The following is a 22,405-nucleotide window of genomic DNA, read 5'->3' as shown; positions in this document are numbered from 1 at the left end:
TGTGGGCTTCAGGAGACAGGTTTGGTGGGATATCAACTCCAAGATCTTTCTCTCTGTTCGTTTCATTAAGTACTTCTTCTCCTATTCTGTATCCTGTATCTGGCCTCCTATTTTCACTGCCTATTTTCATTACTTTGCATTTTCTCGGGTTGAACTTCAACAGCCATTTGTTGGACCATTCACTCAGTCTGTCTAGGTCATCTTGTAGCTTCTTACTATCGTCCTCAGTTTCAATCCTCCTCATAATTTTTGCATCATCGGCAACCATTGAGAGAAACGATTCTATACCCTCTGGGAGATCATTTACATATATCAGAAACAATATAGGTCCAAGGACCGACCCCTGCGGTACTCCACTCGTAACGTCTCGCCAATCTGAGACCTCACCCCTCACACTGACTCGTTGTCTCCTGTTACTTAGGTACTCCTGTATCCAACGGAGTACCTTCCCTTTCACTCCAGCCTGCATCTCCAGTTTGTGTGTGTGTGTGTGTGTACTCACCTAGTTGTACTCACCTAGTTGTGTCTGCAGGATCGAGCATTGACTCTTGGATCCCGCATCGGTTGTTTACAGCAATGACTCCTGTCCCATTTCCCTATCATACCTGGTTTTAAAATTATGAATAGTATTTGCTTCCACAACCTGTTCCTGAAGTGCATTCCATTTTCCCACTACTCTCACACTAAAAGAAAACTTCCTAACATTTCTGTGACTCATCTGAGTTTCAAGCTTCCATCCATGTCCCCTCGTTCTGTTACTATTCCGTGTGAACATTTCGTCTATGTCCACTCTGTCAATCCCTCTGAGTATCTTATACGTTCCTATCATGCCCCCCCCCCTCTCCCTTCTTCTTTCTAGTGTCGTAAGGCACAGTTCCCTCAGGCGCTCCTCATACCCCATCCCTCGTAGCTCTGGGACGAGTCTCGTTGCAAACCTCTGAACCTTTTCCAGTTTCATTATATGTTTCTTCAGATGGGGACTCCATGATGAGGCGGCATACTCTAAGACTGGCCTTACATAGGCAGTGTAAAGCGCCCTAAATGCCTCCTTACTTAGGTTTCTGAATGATGTTCTAATTTTTGCCAGTGTAGAGTACGCTGCTGTCGTTATCCTATTTATATGTGCCTCAGGAGATAGATTAGGTGTTACGTCCACCCCCAGGTCTCTTTCACGTGTCGTCACAGGTAGGCTGTTCCCCTTCATTGTGTACTGTCCCTTTGGTCTCCTATCTCCTAGTCCCATTTCCATAACTTTACACTTGCTCGTGTTGAATTCCAGTAGCCATTTCTCTGACCATCTCTGCAACCTGTTCAGGTCCTCTTGGAGGATCCTGCAATCCTTATCTGTCACAACTCTTCTCATCAACTTTGCGTCATCCGCAAACATCGACATGTAGGACTCTACGCCTGTAAATATGTCGTTAACATATACAAGAAATAGAATTGGTCCCAGCACCGATCCTTGTGGTACTCCTCTTGTTACTGTTCGCCAGTCCGACTTCTCGCCCCTTACTGTAACTCTTTGGCTCCTTCCTGTTAGGTAGTTCCTTATCCATGCTAGAACCTTTCCCCCCACCCCGCCTGCCTCTCGAGCTTGAACAGCAGTCTCATGTGCGGTACTGTATCAAAGGCTTTTTGGCAGTCCAGAAATATGCAGTCTGCCCAACCATCTCTGTCCTGTCTTATCCTCATTATTTTATCATAGAATTCCAGAAGGTTTGTTAGGCACGATTTCCCTGTCCAGGACCCATGTTGATGTTTGTTCACAAACCTAATGTTCTCCAGGTGTGCAACCAGTCGTAGCCTCATTATTCTTTCCATTATTTTACATGGGATGCTTGTCAGTGATACAGGTCTATAGTTAAGTGCCTCCTCCCTATCACCTTTCTTGAAGATCGGCACGACATTTGCCTTCTTCCAGCAACTGGGCAATTCTCCCGACATAAGTGACTCATTAAAGACCATTGCCAGAGGCACGCTGAGGGCCTGTGCTGCTTCTTTTAGTATCCACGGTGATACTTTGTCTGGTCCAACTGCTTTAGTTGCATCTAGAGTTGTCAACTGTTTCATTACCTCCTCTGCTGTCACCTCTATATCTGATAGTCTTTCATCTAGGGTAACCCCTTCCAACAATGGGAGCTGCTCAGGCTCGGTAGTGAACACTCCATGGAAACTGGCATTCAGTGCCTCGCAGAGTTCCTTGTCACTTTCAGTATATGCCCCCTCTGTCTTCCTTAGTCTTGTCACTTGGTCGTTCACCGACATTTTTCTTCTGATATGACTGTGTAGTAACTTAGGTTGTTTTTTCGCTTTGATTGCAATATCGTTCTCATAGTCCTTTTCCGATGTTCGTCTTATGTTAATGTAATCGTTCCTAGCTCTGTTGTATCTGCTTCTGTTGTCCTCTGTCCTTTGTCTTCTGTACTTCCTCCATTCCCGCCTGCTGGCCATTTTTGCTTCCTGACACTGTCTATTAAACCATGGGTTATTACATTCCTTCTTATTTTTTCCCTTTACTGTTGGTATAAATCTCTCTTCGGCCTCCTGGCATTTCTGTATGACTAGGTCCATCATATCTTGGATTGTTTTTCCTCTAATTTCTTCCTCCCACTGCACTTCACCCAGATAGTCCCTTATCCTCTTATAGTCCCCTTTCCTGTAGTCAACTCTCCTTTCCCAGATCTCTTGTCCCATGGTCATAAGTTTGAATTCCATCATGTAGTCAAAGATTAGGACACAATGGTCACTGGCCCCTAGAGGTATTTCATGCTCTAAATTCTCGATATCTTCTACGTTCTGGGTGAAAATCAGGTCCAATAGGCTCGGTGCATCTCCTCCTCTTTCCCTTGTGTCTTCCTTCACATGTTGTGTTAGGAAATTCCTGTCTATAACATCTACTAATTTTGCTCCCCACGTTTCGTCCCCTCCATGGGGATTCCTTGATTCCCAATTTATCTCTCCATGATTTAGGTACCCCATGATCAGCAGCTTCGCTCTCATTCTGTGGGCTAGTGTTGCTGCCTTCTGCAGTTCATCTATACATGCCTTGTTGTTGTCATCATACTCCTGCCTGGGTCTTCTACTGTTTGGTGGGGGATTGTAGATTACCAATATCACAATCTTCCTCAAATCTACTGTCAGAGTTCCATGTATGAAGCTTGTGCACTCATTGGTAACTCGATTTCCCAGGTCTTCAAACTTCCATTTCTGCTTTATTAGGAGTGCTACTCCCCCTCCCTGTCTCTGTGTCCTCTCTTTTGGTATCACCTGGTACCCTTCTGGAAAGATTGCATCTGAGATCATGTCATTAATTTTAGTTTCCACAATTGCAACTATGTCAGGATCTGCTTCACTCACTCTTTCTTTTATCTCTTCTGCTTTATTAGATACCCCATCAGCATTGGTGTACCAAACCTTGAGATTCTTCATGGAAACTCTTGTACCAGAGTTCTCCCTTTCTCTGTGGGTCAGGGGGGTGACTGGGGGCAGGGGGGATCTGGGGGATCTGGGGGGTGTCTGGGGGATGACTGGGGGCGGGGAGGATCCGGGGGATGTCCGGGGGGATCCGGGGGTGTCTGGGGGGTCCGGGGGGTGTATGGGGGGGTGAAAGAGGTCAGGAGGGGTGCTTGGGGGGCTACTGGGGGCTGGGCTTCTAGGAAGGTAGGTAGGAGGGTCTGGGGTAGGGTCTGGGTAGGTAGGTCTAGAGTAGGAAGGGCATACTGGGTCTGAAGATTAGGGAGGGCATAGAGGGGTTGGGAGATAGCGTAAGGTTGGGAGTCAGATAGAGGTTGAGAGGTTGGGAGGGGGAAGGATAGAGGGGGTGGGAAGAACCTCCCACCCCCTCGCAAGGGTGGGGGGTCACATGGAAGGAGAGGGGATGTGGAGGGGTGAGGGCTGGGTAGGTTTTGGGTGTTGAGGGGATGAGGGCTGGGTGGGTTCTTGGGGTTGAGGGGATGAGGGCTCGGTGGGTTTTGGGGGTTGAGGGGATGAGGGCTGGACGGGTTTTGGGGATTGAGGTGATGTGTGTGTGTGTGTGTGTGTGTGTGTGTGTACTCACCTAGTTGTACTCACCTAGTTGTGTTTGCGGGGGTTGAGCTCTGGCTCTTTGGTCCCGCCTCTCAACCGTCAATCAACAGTTGTACAGATTCCTGAGCCTATCGGGCTCTTTCATATCTACACTTGAAATTGTGTATGGAGTCAGCCTCCACCACATCTCTTCCTAATGCATTCCATTTGTCCACCATTCTGACACTAAAAAAGTTCTTTCTAATATCTCTGTGGCTCATTTGGGCACTCAGTTTCCACCTGTGTCCCCTTGCACGTGTTCCCCTTGTGTTAAATAGACTGTCTTTATCTACCCTATCAATTCCCTTCAGAATCTTGAATGTGGTGATCATGTCCCCCCTAACTCTTCTGTCTTCCAGCGAAGTGAGGTTTAATTCCTGTAGTCTCTCCTCGTAGCTCATACCTCTCAGCTCGGGTACTAGTCTGGTTGCAAACCTTTGAACCTTTTCCAGTTTAGTCATATCCTTGACTAGATATGGACTCCATGCTGGGGCTGCATACTCCAGGATTGGCCTGACATATGTGGTATACAAAGTTCTGAATGATTCTTTACACAAGTTTCTGAATGCCGTTCGTATGTTGGCCAGCCTGGCATATGCCGCTGATGTTATCCGCTTGATATGTGCTGCAGGAGACAGGTCTGGCGTGATATCAACCCCCAAGTCTTTTTCCTTCTTTGACTCCTGAAGAATTTCCTCTCCCAGATGATACCTTGTATCTGGCCTCCTGCTCCCTACACCTATCTTCATTACATTACATTTGGTTGGGTTAAACTCTAACAACCATTTGTTCTACCATTCCTTCAGCTTGTTTAGGTCTTCTTGAAGCCTCAAACAGTCCTCTTCTGTTTTAATCCTTCTCATAATTTTAGCATCGTCTGCAAACATTGAGAGAAATGAATTGATTCCCTCTGGGAGATCATTTACATATATCAGAAACAAGATAGGACCGAGTACAGAGCCCTGTGGGACTCCACTGGTGACTTCACGCCAATCGGAGGTCTCACCCCTCACCGTAACTCTCTGCTTCCTATTGCTTAGATACTCCCTTATCCACTGGAGCACCTTACCAGCTACACCTGCCTGTCTCTCCAGCTTATGTACCAGCCTCTTATGCGGTACTGTGTCAAAGGCTTTCCAACAATCCAAGAAAATGCAGTCCGCCCAGCCCTCTCTTTCTTGCTTAATCTTTGTCACCTGATCGTAGAATTCTATCAAGCCTGTAAGTCAAGATTTACCCTCCCTGAACCGATGTTGGCGATTTGTCACGAAGTCCCTTCTCTCCAGATGTGTTACCAGGTTTTTCTCACGATCTTCTCCATCACCTTGCATGGTATACAAGTCAAGGACACTGGCGTGTAATTCAGGGCCTCTTGCCTGTCGCCCTTTTTGTATATTGGGACCACATTCGCCGTCTTCCATATTTCTGGTAGGTCTCCCGTCTCCAGTGACTTACTATACACTATGGAGAGTGGCAAGCAAAGTGCCTATGCACACTCTTTCAGTATCCATGGTGAGATCCCATCTGGACCAACAGCCTTTCTAACATCCAGATCCAGCAGGTGTCTCTTGACCTCCCTCTCGTAATTTCGAACTCTTCCAAGGCCGCCTGGTTTACCTCCCTTTCTCCTAGCACAGTGACCTCACCTTGTTCTATTGTGAAGACCTCCTGGATCCTCTTGTTGAGTTTTTCACACACCTCTCTGTCATTCTCTGTATACCTGTCCTCGCCTGTTCGAAGTTTCAATACCTGTTCTTTCACTGTTGTTTTCCTTCTGATGTGACTGTGGAGTAGCTTTGGTTCATTCTCTGTCATTCTCTGTATACCTGTCCTCGCCTGTTCGAAGTTTCAATACCTGTTCTTTCACTGTTGTTTTCCTTCTGATGTGACTGTGGAGTAGCTTTGGTTCGGTCTTGGCTTTGTTTGCTATATCATTTTCAAAACGTTTCTCTGCTTCTCTTCTCATCCTGACGTACTCATTCCTGGTTCTCTGGTATCTCTCTCTGCTTTCTGGTGTTCTGTTATTCCGGAAGTTCCTCCACGCCCTTTTGTTCAGTTTCTTCGCTTCCATACATGCCCTATTATACCATGGATTCTTCTGTTGCTTCTCGGATTTTTCCCTTTGGGCCGGGATGAACCTGTTTACTGCCTCTTGACACTTTTGGGTAACATAGTCCATCATACCCTGTACAGACTTATCTCTGAGGTCTGTGTCCCAAGGTATTTCACTTAGGAAACTTCTCATCTGTTCATAATTTCCCTTTCGGTATGCCAGCCTTTTGATTCCTAGCTCTTTTTTGGGGGAGATAAGTCCTAGCTCTACCAGGTACTCAAAGTTCAATACACTGTGGTCACTCATTCCCAAGGGCACTTCCATCTTAACTTCTCTTATATCCCACTCATTTAGGGTAAATATCAAATCAAGCATTGCTGGTTCATCTTCTCCTCTCATTCTTGTTGGATCTTTGATGTGCTGGCTTAGAAAGTTTCTTGTTGCCACGTCCAGCAGCTTAGCCCTCCATGTTTCTGGTCCTCCATGCGGGTCTCTGTTCTTCCAATCTATCTTCCCATGGTTGAAGTCTCCCATAATTAGTAGTCCAGATCCATTCCTGCTAGCAACAGAAGCTGCTCTTTCTATTATGCTAATGGTGGCCATGTTGTTTCTATCATATTCCTGTCTAGGTCTTCTGTCATTTGGTGGTGGATTATATATGACTACGACTATAATTTTTTTCCCTCCATTTGTTACGGTACCTGCTATGTAGTCACTGAAACCTTCACAGCCCTGAATATCCGTCTCCTCAAAATCCCAGCCTTTTCTTACAAGCAGAGCTACACCACCCCCACCTCTTCCTTCCCTCTCTTTCCTCATAACATAATAGTCCTGTGGGAACACTGCGTTTGTTATCGTTTTCGTGATCTTTGTTTCTGTGAGGGCTATTATGTCTGGGTTTTCCTCTAGTACCCGTTCTCCAAGCTCATTTGCTTTATTTGTAATTCCATCTATGTTAGTGTACATCGCTTTGAGGCTCACTTTCTTCTGTCCCTTCTCAAATCGCCTCCTTGGTGAGTGTTCTGCTGGTGGGGGAGGCTGTTCCATGGGTGTGAGGACCTGTGAGGTGGATAACAGGGTCTCAGAGGATACTGGGATGAGGGGCGGGGGATCCACTGAAGGGGGAGGGACAGGGAGGGTATGGGGTGAAAGGGGAGGGAGGACGGGAAGGAAAGGGGGGGAGGGAGGACTCGGGAAGAGGGGAGGGGTAGAAGAGTGGGGATTGGGTGTGGGGGGAGGGAGATTTGGCTGAACATTTGAGTGGGGGCAGGGAGGGTTTGGGGTAGGGGGGTTTTCTATGCAGAGGAGGGAGGCGGGGTTGTCCTCCCTTCTGGTGTTACTGGGTAGCTGGTTGTGGGTTCCCCCCTCGCTTCTGGGGGTGTTGTGTTGGGAGCTGTGACTTCCTGGTTTTCCCCTCTCGCCCTGCGCCTCTTCCTTGCTTCTGCCGCCACGGCTCTCTCCTCCCTTGTCATGTCTCTCTGGAGGAATACATTTTTTTAATTTTCCCACGTTTTTCAGGGAGCTCGTCCTTGATAGGATCTTCTCCTTTGTGCTCTCGTTTGCAAACACTATCTTTATCATTCGGTCTCGGTCTTTGATGTACCAACCTAGCCTGAAAATCTTCTCAATGCTATGCTCAGCCTCTTCCATGTCTAGTGCCTTTAGGACTTCATTCACTGCTGCTTTGTCCTTGTCATTCCACTCTGTCCTATTAGAGCCTTCCTGCTCTTTAATACCCACCACAACCACTGAACTGTTCCTTTCCAGCAGTTGGCTAGTGGAGCGTGCCGCCTCCTGTGAGGTGGCTGCTTTCATGGCCACCTCCATCACTGCTGTCATTACTTCAGAGTTATTTTTTTTTAGTATTTTCGCAAATGTTGCTTTTATTGTGGCATTCTCATCCAAAAAACTATTACCACCTTCTCCCTGGATGGTTTTCTGATTCTCAGCCTCGATACCATTCTCTTTGAGGGCTCTAATCTCCTCCTTTGCTGCTGTCAGCTCTCTTTTCAGGTTGCTTATTTCGTTCTTCATTTCCTTCATCATTTCTTGCATCTCACTCTTGATGTCCTCCAGAAACTGGGCGAACATTCCCTTCATTTCATCACCTTGGCTCTTCCCTGTTCCCCTGGTACCTCTGGCTGCCATGCTTGACCCTGTTCCTATACTTGTGCCGTGAAAGGATTTGTCAGGAAAGCAGAGCGGGATGGGGGAGGGAGAGAGAGAGAGGAAGAGAGAGAGGAAGAGAGAGAGAAAGAGAGAGAGAAAGAGAGAGAGAGAAGGGAGTGATAAAGGGAGAGATAAATGGGTGGGTGGGGGGGATCCGACCCTTCCACTGAAGTGAGAAGAAAGTAGAAGGGGAGGGGGGGAAGGAGATGGAGAGAGAGGCGGGAGGGAGAGAGAGGAGAGGGAGATAGATGGAGAGGGAGAGAGTGGGTGAGGGAGAGAACGGGTGAGGGAGAGAGGGGGGGAGGTGTGTGTGTATATGTGTGTAGATGTGTGTGTGTAGTTGTGTGTGTGTAGTTTTGTGTGTGTAGTTTTGTGTGTGTGTGTGTGTGTGGGCAGAGAGGGAGGGGGAAGGAAAGAGAGGGAGAGAGAGAGAAAGAGAGAGAAAGAGAAAGAGAGAGAGAGAGAGAGAGAGAGAGAGAGAGAGAGAGAGAGAGAGAGAGAGAGAGAGAGAGAGAGAGAGAGAGAGAGAGAGAGAGAGAGCAGGAGAGAGAGAGTGGGAGAGGGAGAGAGGGGGAGAGAGTGGGGAGGGGAAGAGTGTGTGTATGGGCGATGCGGGGGACTGGGGGTGGGGGGGGGGGCGGAGATGGCGACCAGGTCTGGTCAGGTCAGATGGGTGGGACAAGAGGGGGGGAGGATAGTAAGTTCCTGATCCCAGGTGTTAATGCCTTTTCCCCTGACTGATCGATTGTGTGTGTGCGTGTGTGTCTGTTTTAGAGTGTGCACACTTGTGTGCGTGTATACGTACGTGGGCGGGCGTGCGTGTATGTGTCAAGATATCCCTTATGCGTTACCTCTGCCTAAATGAGCCACCCTGAGATTTTTAAATATATATGATATCCTGAACAAGAATTTGATAATATTTTACCTCAATCTGTACACCTGATTAATTGACCAGAGAGGGGGTACATACCAGTCTCCTCCCGCTCACACAACCAGATGAGTAAGGACGATGTATGATGACGATGGTTATCCGTCGTTGTCTCCCACCAGGTGATTCACTAAGTGCTGGTAGATTGATGAGGTCGGTTCTTCTCTGTCTCACTAATCGTGTCTCCCCTACCATCTCCCGGCCTGTACTGTGTGTGTGTGTGTGTGTGTGTGTGTGTGTGTGTGTGTGTGTGTGTGTGTGTGTGTGTGTGTGTGTGTGTGTGTGTGTGTGTGTGTGTGTGTGTGCATTGGGTGTGTGTGTGCAGTGGGTGCGTGTCTATAGTGGGTGAGTGTCTATAGTGCCTCACCACCACACATCACCACAGCCCATCACTACCACCCATCACCACTACCCATCACCATCGCCCATCATCACCACCCCTCACCACCACCCATCATCACTATGAAGCCTCACCAACACCCATCATCACTACGAAGCCTCACCAACACCCATCACCACCGCCTATCACCCGTTACCACCACCCTCACCACCAATCATAACCACCACCCATCACCATTATTCATTACCACCATCACTCACCACCACCACCACGCTCGCCCCCCCCCCATCACCACCACCCACCACCAACAAAACTATTACACCACAACTCTCCTCAGACGACTGTGAGCTTCTACTTATAAACATTTTTTATTCAATAAGATATTGGTATTTGTAATATAATAAAGTAGTCATCAGTGTTGGTGGAGCGCCGCTGCTACAGTCCTCTCTCCCACAGTATGAGGAAGCTGTGGTGTTCAGCAGTGTTGGTGGTGACGCTGGTGAGTGTGGTGAGGCCTCAGTGTATCTCCAACAATGACAAGCTGGTGGTGACCTCCCAACCTGACCTGGCCCACATCACCCCCTTCAGCTTGGACCTCTTCAAGCAGCTCTATCCACCCACCGCCACAGGGAAACTTTTTCTTCTCGCCCTACAGCGTGTGGACCGCCCTGGTCCTGGCCTACTTTGGGTCTGCTGGCAGGACTCGTCAGCAGCTGCAGGACACTCTTCGTCTCAGAGACCCTTCAACCACTCTGGCTACCTACAGGGCCCTCGACCGTCTGTGAGTCCACTCACATTCCTCACTTGTCATCCTAATATCTTTTGTACTTAAACAATTAAAATTTTTAATACATTTATCTGTATCAACGAGCGATGTTTACCAATATTTGTGGTATATATATTGTTACTTATGAACGCGCAGGTATGCTGAGAGACAAGCCAACACCACAGAGTATGTGATAGACTTGGCCAACAAGATATACGTGGACACAGACTTCGCCCTTCGGGAGTGCGTGAGGGAGGTCCTCCCTACGGAGGTGCAGACAACCAACTTTAAGAAGGTGTGATATATTCTGCATGCAGGCGGCAGTACTGTAGTTAACTTGTGACTGTTGGAGTGTGTTGGTTCACTCAGATCACAGACCCTTGTTATTGCACAGATGGATAGTGTCATCACGTGGGAACCCTTGACAGCACTACTGCACCTGTACTACTGAGCGTCTCAGCACCACAGCTGAGACCCTCTGACACACACCATGTACTGCTCTTAGCAGCACCAGTAAACACAGCATCAGCACTACAGCTGAGACACTGACACACACCATGTACTGCTCTCAGCAGCACCAGTAAACACAGCAGCAGCACATACAGCTGAGACACTCTGACACACACCATGTACTGCTCTCAGCAGCACCAGTAAACACAGCAGCAGCACATACAGCTGCGACACTCTGACACACACCATGTACTGCTCTCAGCAGCACCAGTAAACACAGCAGCAGCACTACAGGTGTGTGTGTGTGTGATCCTCTATCCATCTATCCGTCCATCTTTTCTTTCCAACAATCATTGTATCCATCCATCTACTCTTGTAGATGTTTAAGTGTTTAAAGTGTTTCTTTAGAATTGTTATTATATAATTAAATGGACTGTATTAATAATAGTTTCTTGTCAGGTATTTCCACTTACACAAATTTGGGGGTTAGATTGATGGCATTAAATTTGAAATTGAAATAATATTAATTCAATGAATTAGTTAGTAAGTTACTCTACTATTGGTTAATGGTGAGAACTTTGTGGCTTAGCTGAAAAGACGTATCCTTCCTAGGTCAGTCCAGACACGGAGTAGATAACGTGGATCAAACATGCAAAATAGACCTCGTGGTCCCTGCGTCCAGTACTCCCACGTGTTGAAACTGGTGTGGTATCCTCTCACCTCTTCGTATATGTGCCAACAATTTACGGTATACTAATTGCTACAACTTACTATTCACATTGCAATTATATTCAAGGCAATACCCAATGGAATTAAATGAAGCTTACTTGGTTTATTTGTAGGGCATGCCTCCTAACCCGGCTGAAATTCTAATCTTATAGAGTTCGTAACAAAAGAATAAAGCTTACAACTGGGACAAGTTCTCTCGTAGTTGGAGGATGTGGCAGTCCGATGTATGGTAACTTGTTCTAGGACACGTCTCTGCTGCTCAACTTGCCCCTTCGAGAGATACCCTTCTCTTATAAGTACAAATATGGCGGTAAAGGGGAGAGTATTATGGTACATCCGACCGTCACCAACGCCATGTGCTCAGCTACTGCCGCTGTGCGCGGCGTCCTACCTCCTCCCTCCTTCCTCACAGCTTTTTTTTTATTTAAATTTAAATTTTGCCCCGAGGGGCGAGTTTATTGGGCAGCGTCACTCATCTTGTGAGTGGACACACCGCCATAGCAGCATGTACAACACTCCCCAAAAGGAAGGAAACCCGCTGGGTTGTTCATCCTGTCACTTGTACCCAGACACAGCTGGGACTTGCTTAACTGTCTCAAGTGAACAGCTCCTCAAACAAGAAGATTAACATTTTTTTTTTAATTTATATAGACAAGAGTTTTTGCATTCATGTACAGCCACTAGTACACATAGCGTTTCGAGCAAGTTCTTAATCCTATGTTCCCTGGAATACGACCCCTACGAAGAATTGTTTTTACAACCAGGTACCCATTTTACTGTTGAGTTAATCAGAGGCTACAGTTAAGGATCTGCGCCCAGTAAATCCTCCCCGGTCAGGATACGAAGCCCTGGACAAAGCGCACGCGGAACGCCAGGCGAGCTTCTTACCACTACGACACGGAGATTGCTATCTAACGGAGACTGCTATCTAACGGAGACTAGCTTATAGTCACGACACCTCTTTCCGGTGTAAATTTACATATGAGAGGAGGTAGATGCTCATTTATGAGTGATTTTATAATCCTCAAATATTATGAAGTTTTATACTGTTTCTGATAGCCTACCGCAAAGAGTTCAATAATTTAGGAAGTTATATTAAGCTAGAATTCCCAGTATGATCCCTCCTCTTTCTCCATGAAACATTTATTCACGGCAGTTTTAAATTTTACTATAAAGAGGAAGTCAAGGAATTCATCCTATTTATTAATGGAACTCAATCTAAGATGGTAATCGCGAATAAAGGCAGATTGTAGATGAAGTTTTATGAAGTGTTAGGCAAAGGAATAGTCACCGCGAACATGTGGCGACTGAACCGATCATCCCTTTGCATGTTCTAGAACTTCTAAACCCTCAATTATCAGATTATTAGTACGGTTAGTTAGATTAGTGTTTTAACGCAACGGATTTTATCTTATTGTATCATGGGTTAGCATTTGAGGTGTCGGAAATGTCTGACAACTCTATCCAACTATCCATCTATCATTCTATCCATCCATCTATCATTCTGTCCATCCATAACTATCCTTCCATCTATCATTCTGTCCATCCATCTATCATTCTGTCCATCCATCGATCTCTGGATGGTTATTCATCTATTCATCCATGTATTCATTCATCTATTTATCAAGTATCTATTCATTCATCTATCCGCCCATCTCTCTATTCTTCCATCCATCCATCTACCTACTTTCTGTCTTTCTCTTTATCCCCCCCTCTTTTATCCCCCCCTCTTCTCTCTCTCTCTCTCTCTCTCTCTCTCTCTCTCTCTCTCTCTCTCTCTCTCTTTCTGAGAAAAGAAATTTTGAGTGTTTTTGTTTTCAACTTAAATAACAGGCCATTGAGTGGTAGGTTTGGGACGTTGGTAAGCCACACGGTATGAAGGAGTTGTCAGGAGGAATGGAGGAGGCAATATAGAAGTTGTGTGTTTATGGTAGTACGGCTGAAGTTTGAACATCAGAAAATATATATATATATATGTTCTCAAAATCTGTAAATAATCTTGTATATTATGATAAGAAACAAGCAGTTTGGATTTTTTTATTAAAATAGTTACCCATCTGTTTAGAATCTATGTCCCTGCCTTTAGCTGTGAGGGCATGGAAGTCTGTGGGAGTTGTTGTGGCTATACTTAATTTGTTTTATCGGGCTATGCTCGAAATAATAACATAAAAACATTATGTCAATTTTCCTAGTATCAGTGAATAATGCATTATTGAAAAATTATTGATATGGATTTTTCATTCAGAGTATTTACGGGGTTAGCCAGCAGCCAGTGCCAAAAATTATGGTGGGGGTCTGAGTTTGGACCTTGCATCCTGCTCGCTTTTCACTTCTGGTGACCCTGACCAGCCAAAGTTCATCCCATACTACAGACCATTCTTTCTGCAAATTTGGGTGAATCTAGTCATAAGAGAAACTTATTTCTTATCTGCTTGTCTGATCAAAGCCTAAAACTTTGAACAGACAGACAGACATTTTCACTTCAGTATTATAGATGTTTACCCTCATTGTTTAGTTTACCCTTATTTTGTGTAATCCGTTTTCTTTTATTCCATCCATTAGGGCGACGAGGCAGCTGCAACAATCAACAACTTCGTTAACAAGGCAACACGAGGCAAAATCCCGGAACTAGTGGATGGTGGAGCGGTGCAAGACAAGGTGATGGTGCTGGTGAACGCCGCCTACTTCAAGGGTCTCTGGCTGGCGGCCTTCGACACCGGTGCCACCACCAAGGAGAAGTTCTTCCCCACCCCGGGCCGGCACACTCTTGTTGACATGATGAAACAAGTTGATCATTTCAAAATTGGTAAATTAAAACACACAAACACACACACACACACACACACTACATACCAGTTGATTGACAGTTGAGAGGCGAGACCAAAGAGCCAGTGCTCAACCCACACAAGCAAAACTAGGTGAGTTCTCTCACACACACACACACAAGAACGGCCTTTAGAAACTTGTGTAAGGAATCTTTCAGAACATTATATACTACATATGTCAGACCAATCCTGGAGCATGTGGCTCCAGCATGGAGTCCATATCTAGTCAAGCATAAGACTAAACTGGAAAAGGTTCAAAGGTTTGCCACCAGACTTGTACCCGAGCTGAGAGGTATGAGCTATGAGGAGAGACTATGGGAATTAAACCTCACTTCGTTGGAAGACAGAAGAGTTAGGGGGGACATGATCACCACATTCAAGATTCACAAGGGAATCGACAGGGTTGATAAAGACAGGCTATTTAACACAAGGGACACACGCACTAGGGGATACAGGTGGAAACTGAGTGCCCAAATTTGCCACAGAGATATTAGAAAGAACTTTTTTAGTGTCAGAGTGGTTGACAAATCAAATGCATTAGGAAGTGATGTGGTGGATGTTAACTTCATACATAGTTTCAAGTGTAGATATAATAGAGCCCAATAGGCTCAGAAGCTTCTTCTTACCAGAAGGGCTACACCACCACCACCTCTTCCTTCCCTCTCTTTCCTCATAACATAGTAGTCCTGTGGGAACACTGCATTTGTTATGGTTTTCGTTAGCTTTGTTTCTGTGAGGGCTATTATGCCCAGGTTTTCCTCGAGTACCCATTCTCCAAGCTCATTTGCTTTATTTGTAATTCCATCTATGTTAGTGTACATTGCCTTGAGGCCCACATTCTTCTGTCCCTTCTCAGATCGCCTCTTTGGTGAGTGTTATGCTGGTTGGGGAAGCTGTTCCATGGGAGTGTGAGGATTTGTGAGGTGGATAACAGGGTCTCAGAGGATACTGGGATGAGGGGCGGGGGATCAAGTGAAGGGGGATGGACAGGGAGGGAGGACAGGAAGGAAAGGGGAGGAGGGGGGACTTGGCGGGAGGAGGGGAGGGGTAGAAGGGTGGAGGAGGGAGATCTGGCTGAGCATTTGAGTGGGGGCAGGTAGGGTTTGGGGTAGGGGGATGTTCCATGCAGAGGAGGGTGGTGGGGTTGCCCTCCCCGCTGGTGTTACTGGGTAGCTGGTTGTGGGTTGCCCCCCTCGCCTCTGGGGATGTTGTGTTGGGAGCTGTGTTTTTCTGGTTTTTCCTTTGGGGAAACACTTTTCCAGAGTGTGTGTGTGTGTGCTGCTATATGTTAGAGGATACAAAAAAAGTATTCCTCCATAGAGACATGACAAGAGAGGACAGAGGAGAGAGCCATGGCAGCAGAAGCAAAGAAAACACACAGGGAGAGAGGAGAAAACTAGGGAACCACAGCCCCAACACAACATTCCCAGAGATGAGAGGGTGGTGGTTAACCCCCAACCAGCATCCCAGCAACACCAGACAGGAGGGCAAGACCACCACTCTCCTCCCCATAGAAATCCTCCTTATTCCGAACCTTTCCTGTCCCCACTCAAATGCTCAGTCAAATCCCCCATTCCCACCCTTTTGCCCCCTCTGCCCTTTCCCTCCCAGTCCCCCTACCCCATCTCTCCATTCCCTCCCACTCCCCCCTTCCCCCTCTCCCTCACCCCATATCCTCCCAGTTCCCCCTCACCCCATACTTTGAGGCCGCTTGGGGCCGATATGGTCTCTGTTTACCTCTAGATGCTGGCGGCGCTTTGCCTCTAATGTTTGCTGCACTGTGATGTTTACTGTGCAGGATAACTCGGTCTGGAACCTCCTCTGAGATCGGGAGGTCATCTTGATCTAAATGTGTGCCATGTAACAGTGGTGTCTTAGAGCCCTGCGGGGTCTCGTGAATGTTTATGGGAGAGACGCTGTGAGCAACTCCAACCTTCGTCATGTTGTTGCAGCAGACTAGTGTGACAGTCCTGACGGTGAACACTGGTTACAGTGGACTGTTGTTGTAGGAGACTAGTGTGACAGTCCTGAGAGTGAACACTGGTTACAGTGGTCTGTGGTTGTAGGAGACAAGTGTGACAGTCCTGAGAGTGAACACTGGTTACAGTGGTCTGTGGTTGCAGGAGACTCGAGTGAGCTGGGAGCGACGGTGTTAGAGATGCCGTACAAGGGGAAGGCGGCGTCCATGTTGGTGTTGCTGCCTGACAACACCCCCGGCGGCGCCCCTGGCAACTCCGCCACGCCCCTGGACGCCATGCTGCGGCGCCTCTCCCACAACACCCTCCGCCACGCCCTCACCAACCTCAGGAGAGAGGAAGTTATCCTCAAGTTTCCAAGGTTCAGGCTGGAACAAGTGATCACGGAGGACCTGATAAAGGTAGGTCATCAGTTTGTTGATTTTATCATAATATTGCTAAACTTTGGCCAAACATTTCTTGAGTTTAGTTAAACCATTATAAATATACTTCTCAAAGAGAGTGTGGGATCTGTTAAGGTTATTGATGGCATGGGGGAGCGTGTTATTGACGGCATGTCAAGAGTGTTATTGACGGCATGGCAAGAGTGTTATTGACGGCATGGCAAGCGTGTTATTGACGGCATGGCAAGAGTGTTATTGACGGCATGTCAAAAATGTTATTGACGGCATGGCAAGCGTGTTATTGACGGCATGTTTTGAGTATTATTGACAGCATGGCAAGCGTGTTATTGATGGCATGTCAAGAGTGTTATTGACGGCATGGCAAGAGTGTTATTGACGGCATGTCAAGAGTGTTATTGCCGGCATGACAAGAGTGTTATTGACGGCATGGCAAGAGTGTTATTGACGGCATGGCAAGCGTGTTATTGACGGCATGGCAAGAGTGTTATTGACGGCATGTCAAGAATGTTATTGACGGCATGGCAAGAGTGTTATTGACGGCATGGCAAGCGTGTTATTGACGGCATGGCAAGCGTGTTATTGACGGCATGTTTTGAGTATTATTGACAGCATGGCAAGCGTGTTATTGACGGCATGTCAAGAGTGTTATTGACTGCATGGCAAGAGTGTTATTGACGGCATGGCAAGCGTGTTATTGACGGCATGCCAAGAGTGTTATTGACAGCATGTTTTGAGTATTATTGACAGCATGGCAAGCGTGTTATTGACGGCATGTCAAGAGTGTTATTGACTGCATGGCAAGAGTGTTATTGACGGCATGGCAAGCGTGTTATTGACGGCATGTCAAGAGTGTTATTGACAGCATGTTTTGAGTATTATTGACAGCATGGCAAGCGTGTTATTTATGGCATGTCTAGAGTGTTATTGACGGCATGGCAAGAGTGTTATTGACGGCATGGCAAGCGTGTTATTGACGGTATTGCAAGAGTGTATTGACGGTATTGCAGGAGTGTATTGACGGCATGACAAAAGTGTTATTGACGGCATCGCAAGAGTGTTATTGACGACATGGCAAGCGTGTTATTGACGGCATGACAAGAGTGTTATTGACGGCATGACAAGAGTGTAACGCCAGGAGCTGTGTTATGTTACCTGTGGTATGATCAACATGTTACCACACTGTTGATCATGTAATCCCTCCCCCTCCACTGTTCATCATGTTAACTTTAATGAACTCACTGCGTTATACCAAGACATTTGCCTGTCTCGTCCCCTGGCCCTTGTGGCGTGACATAAAACATGTGCCCAGATGATTCTGTAACATTCTGCAATCATCCTCTGTTACCTCTGTTTTCCGTAACATCATTATTTTGGCATCGTTCGTCAACATTAACATGCACAAGGTCACTCCCTCAGGGAGATCATTAACATATATTAGGAACAGTTGTGGTCCCAGGACCTATCCTTGGGGGACCCACATGTTACATTTCTCCCGCTGGAAACCTTGTCTCTGACTGTGACTACTCTCCTTCAAGTATTTCCTTACCCAGTTTAGTGTTTTCCCAAGTGTGCCAGCCTGTTCACGAGCCTTTCACGAGGAACATCATCAAATGCCTTTCAAGTGTCTAGGAAAATGCTATCTATCCAGCCTTCTTTTTTCTGTTGTATTCTAGTAACCTTATCATAAAACTCTAAAAAGTTTGTCTGGCATGACTTTCCCCTTCTAAATCCTTAATGTCGTTCTGTTGCAAAGTTCATCCTCTCTAGATGCTCCAGTATTCTCTTCCCGATTACTCAGTCCAGCACTGTACAAGGAATACTTGTCAATGACTCTGGTCTCTAATTTAGTGACTACATTTGCCTTTTCCATAATTCTGGAAGAATCCATGTTTAGAGTGTTTTATTAAACACCTCAGTAAGTGGGGTCACATTTTACCTCTTCAGGCTCCTTCAGTAGCCATAGTGATATTAAGTCTGGTCCAATTAATTTTGTTACATCTAGTTCCTTCAGGGGATTTGTAACCTCTTCTACTGTGACTATTATGTCATCCACTGTTTTCTCTGGCTTTTCATCACTTAACTCTGGTCTCCACAGTGATGCCATTGTAATGACCACCTGGAATATTTTGTTTAGTTCCTCACACACATTCTTGTCGTTTTCCATATGACTGCCCTCTTCTGCCTTATAATGTGGTCTCTGACTGTTGTTTTACTCCTTCTATGGCTTTAAAAGAGCTTTGGTTGGTCCTTAGTTCTACGTCGTTTTCAGACTGTCTCTCGGCATCCCTCCTGACTCTGTAATAATTTCTGGCTCCCTTTAGTGCATCTATTTTCCTCTCATCCGAGCTCTCTCTACTTTGTCCAGGCTTTTGTCTTCCTCTCCTGCGCTTCTCTCCACTGCCTCTTGAACCATTAGTGTACTTTGTCCTGTGTCACATCTCTTGACCCTTGTGGCTTGACATATTATATATACCACATCCCTGTGTGTTACTTCCCACCAAGAGATCGTTCACTGTGTACACAGATGGTGCACTGTGTACAAAGATGGTCCACTGGGTACACAGATGGTGCACTGTGTACACAGATGGTCCGCTGTGTACACAGATGGTCCGCTGTATACACAAATGGTCTACTGTGTACACAGATGGTGCACTGTGTACACAGATGGTCCACTGTGTACACAGATGGTGCACTGTTTACACAGATGGTGCACTGTGTACACAGATGGTTCACTGTGTGCACAGATGGTTCACTGTGTACACAGATGGTGCACTGTGTACACAGATGGTGCACTGTGTACACAGATGGTTCACTGTGTACACAGATGGTGCACTGTGTACACAGATGGTCCACTGTGTACACAGATGGTCCGCTGTATACTCAGATGGTCCGCTGTATAACCAGATGATCTACTGTGTACACAGATGGTCCACTGTGTACACAGATGGTCCGCTGTATACTCAGATGGTCCGCTGTATACACAGATGGTCCACTGTGTACACAGATGGTCCACTGTGTACACAGATGGTCCTCTGTATACTCAGATGGTCCGCTGTGTACACAGATGGTCCACTGTGTAAACAGATGGTCCGCTGAGTGCACAGATGGTTCGCTGTGTACACAGATGGTCCGCTGTGTACACAGATGGTCCACTGTGTACACAGATGGTCCACTTTGTACACAGATGGTCCGCTGTGTACACAGATGGTGCACTGTGTACACAGATGGTCCACTGTGTACACAGATGGTCCGCTGTATACTCAGATGGTCCGCTGTATAACCAGATGATCTACTGTGTACACAGATGGTCCACTGTGTACACAGATGGTCCGCTGTATACTCAGATGGTCCGCTGTATACACAGATGGTCCACTGTGTACACAGATGGTCCACTGTGTACACAGATGGTCCTCTGTATACTCAGATGGTTCGCTGTGTACACAGATGGTCCACTGTGTAAACAGATGGTCCGCTGAGTGCACAGATGGTTCGCTGTGTACACAGATGGTCCGCTGTGTACACAGATGGTCCACTGTGTACACAGATGGTCCACTTTGTACACAGATGGTCCGCTGTGTACACAGATGGTCCACTGTGTACACAGATGGTCCACTGTGTACACAGATGGTCCGATGTATACTCAGATGGTCCCCTGTGTACACAGATGGTCCACTGTGTACACAGATAGTCCACTGTGTACACAGATGGTCCGCTGTATACTCAGATGGTCCCCTGTGTACACAGATGGTCCACTGTGTACACAGATGGTCCACTGGGTACACAGATGGTCCTCTGTATACTCAGATGGTCCGCTGTGAACACAGATGGTCCGCTGTGTAAACAGATGGTCCGCTGTGTAAACAGATGGTCCGCTGAGTACACAGATGGTTCGCTGTGTACACAGATGGTCCGCTGTGCACACAGATTGTCCGCTGTGTACACAGATGGTCCGCTGTATACACAGATGGTCCACTGTGTACACAGATGGTCCACTGTGTACACAGATGATCAGCTGTATACTCAGATGGTCCGCTGTATACACAGATGGTTCACTGTGAACACAGATGGTTCACTGTGTACACTAACTACAACCTTAGTGCCGTCAGTAGCCAACGCACACCAGGAGATCGTCAGACATTTGCCTCCCTTATTAAGACCCGTCTGCATACCGGCGCTGTTCTATATGTACATTGTTGCACTGTCGGCAGGGAGAGAGACCAGCTTGAGGTGAATAGGAACGTGTTGTATGTTACCTGTAACACTCTCATCTCTACCACAGGCTCTCAACACCCTCGGGATCCAGGACCTGTTCACTGATGCTGCCGACCTCTCTAATTATCATCCTACTGGCAATTTGTTGGTTACCAATAGCATCCATAAGGCCGTGATAGAGGTGAACGAGGAGGGCTCGGAGGCTGCTGCTGCGACAGCTCTGTTCATCAGTGTTTCGTCCTTTAGACCTCGTCGCGTGTTCTGGTGTGACCGACCCTTCGTCTTTCTCATTCAAGATAACGATACCAGCAACATTCTCTTCTTAGGCGTGTACAGACAGCCGTAGATCTCCCAGGGCGTGTACAGGCTGCCGTTGATCTTCCAGGGCGTGTACAGGCAGCCATAGATCTTCCAGGGCGTGTACAGGCAGCCGTAGATCTTCCAGGGCGTGTACAAGCAGCCGTAGATCTTCCAGGGCGTGTACAGGCTGCCGTAGATCTTCCAGGGCGTGTACAGGCAGCCGTAGATCTTCCAGGGCGTGTACAGGCAGCCGTAGATCTTCCAGGGCGTGTACAGGCAGCCGTAGATCTTCCAGGGCGTGTACAGGCAGCCGTAGATCTTCCTGGGCGTGTACAGGCAGCCGTAGATCTTCCAGGGCGTGTACAGGCAGCCGTAGATCTTCCAGGGCGTGTACAGGCAGCCGTAGATCTTCCAGGGCGTGTACAGGCAGCCGTAGAGACATGGCAGGACACTAACTGCTCCAGGAGCCCATATTATGCTTAATGTTATCATGTTTGTTAATGTGTTATGTCAGCAACACGCGGTGTTGATGGTCCCGTTCTACAGCTCACAGCAGAACAGTGTTAACCAGAAAGTCATAAATGGAAAACATCCATAAGTAAAGTGTTTCAAAGTACCTATGTTTTATTCATCATCAGCCTTAGACAGCAAGCATTAGTGAATATGATCACAAAACTTAATTTAACTAGTCTAAGACGATCACAACATTCATAAAAACCTCTAATGTATCGTTTGTAAATAAATTCCACCTGTTGTTCGGGTATAAATCTATCTCGTATTATTTACATGGCAGCGTGTGCGCGGGCAGGCGTGCGCGCGCTGTGAGTGTCTGTGTAATTACCTAATTGTAGTTACAGGATGAGAGCTACGCTCGTGGTGTCCCGTCATCATAGTACTCTTTGTCGTATAACGTTTGGAAACTACTAAATGTTTTCGCCTCAATCACCTTCTCACTTAGCTTGTTCCAACCGTCTACCACTCTCTTTGCAAAAAGGAAGATTTCTAATACTTTTTCTGTCATTTGGTTTCCTTACCTTGAATCTGTGTACTCTTGTTTTTGAAGCAGCTGATCTCAGGAATTCATCTTTTCCAAGTTTGTAGATTCCTCTTACTATCTTCTAGGTAGTGATCATATCACCTCTATCTCTTCTTTCTTCTAGCTTTGGCACAATGAAAAAAGCTAGCTTC

General features: G+C 46.7%; 1 pseudogene; it reads left to right on the top strand.

The window, feature by feature from the left end:
- The window catches only part of LOC138364294 (ipis-1-like), a 42,444-nt pseudogene extending 20,460 nt beyond the window's left edge, over positions 1 to 21,984 (top strand).
- The last annotated feature ends 421 nt before the right edge of the window (positions 21,985 to 22,405 follow it).

Source organism: Procambarus clarkii, chromosome 13 (genome assembly GCF_040958095.1).
Source record: "Procambarus clarkii isolate CNS0578487 chromosome 13, FALCON_Pclarkii_2.0, whole genome shotgun sequence".
Lineage (NCBI taxonomy): Eukaryota > Metazoa > Arthropoda > Malacostraca > Decapoda > Cambaridae > Procambarus > Procambarus clarkii.
This window is presented reverse-complemented; position numbering and strand designations above follow the sequence as displayed.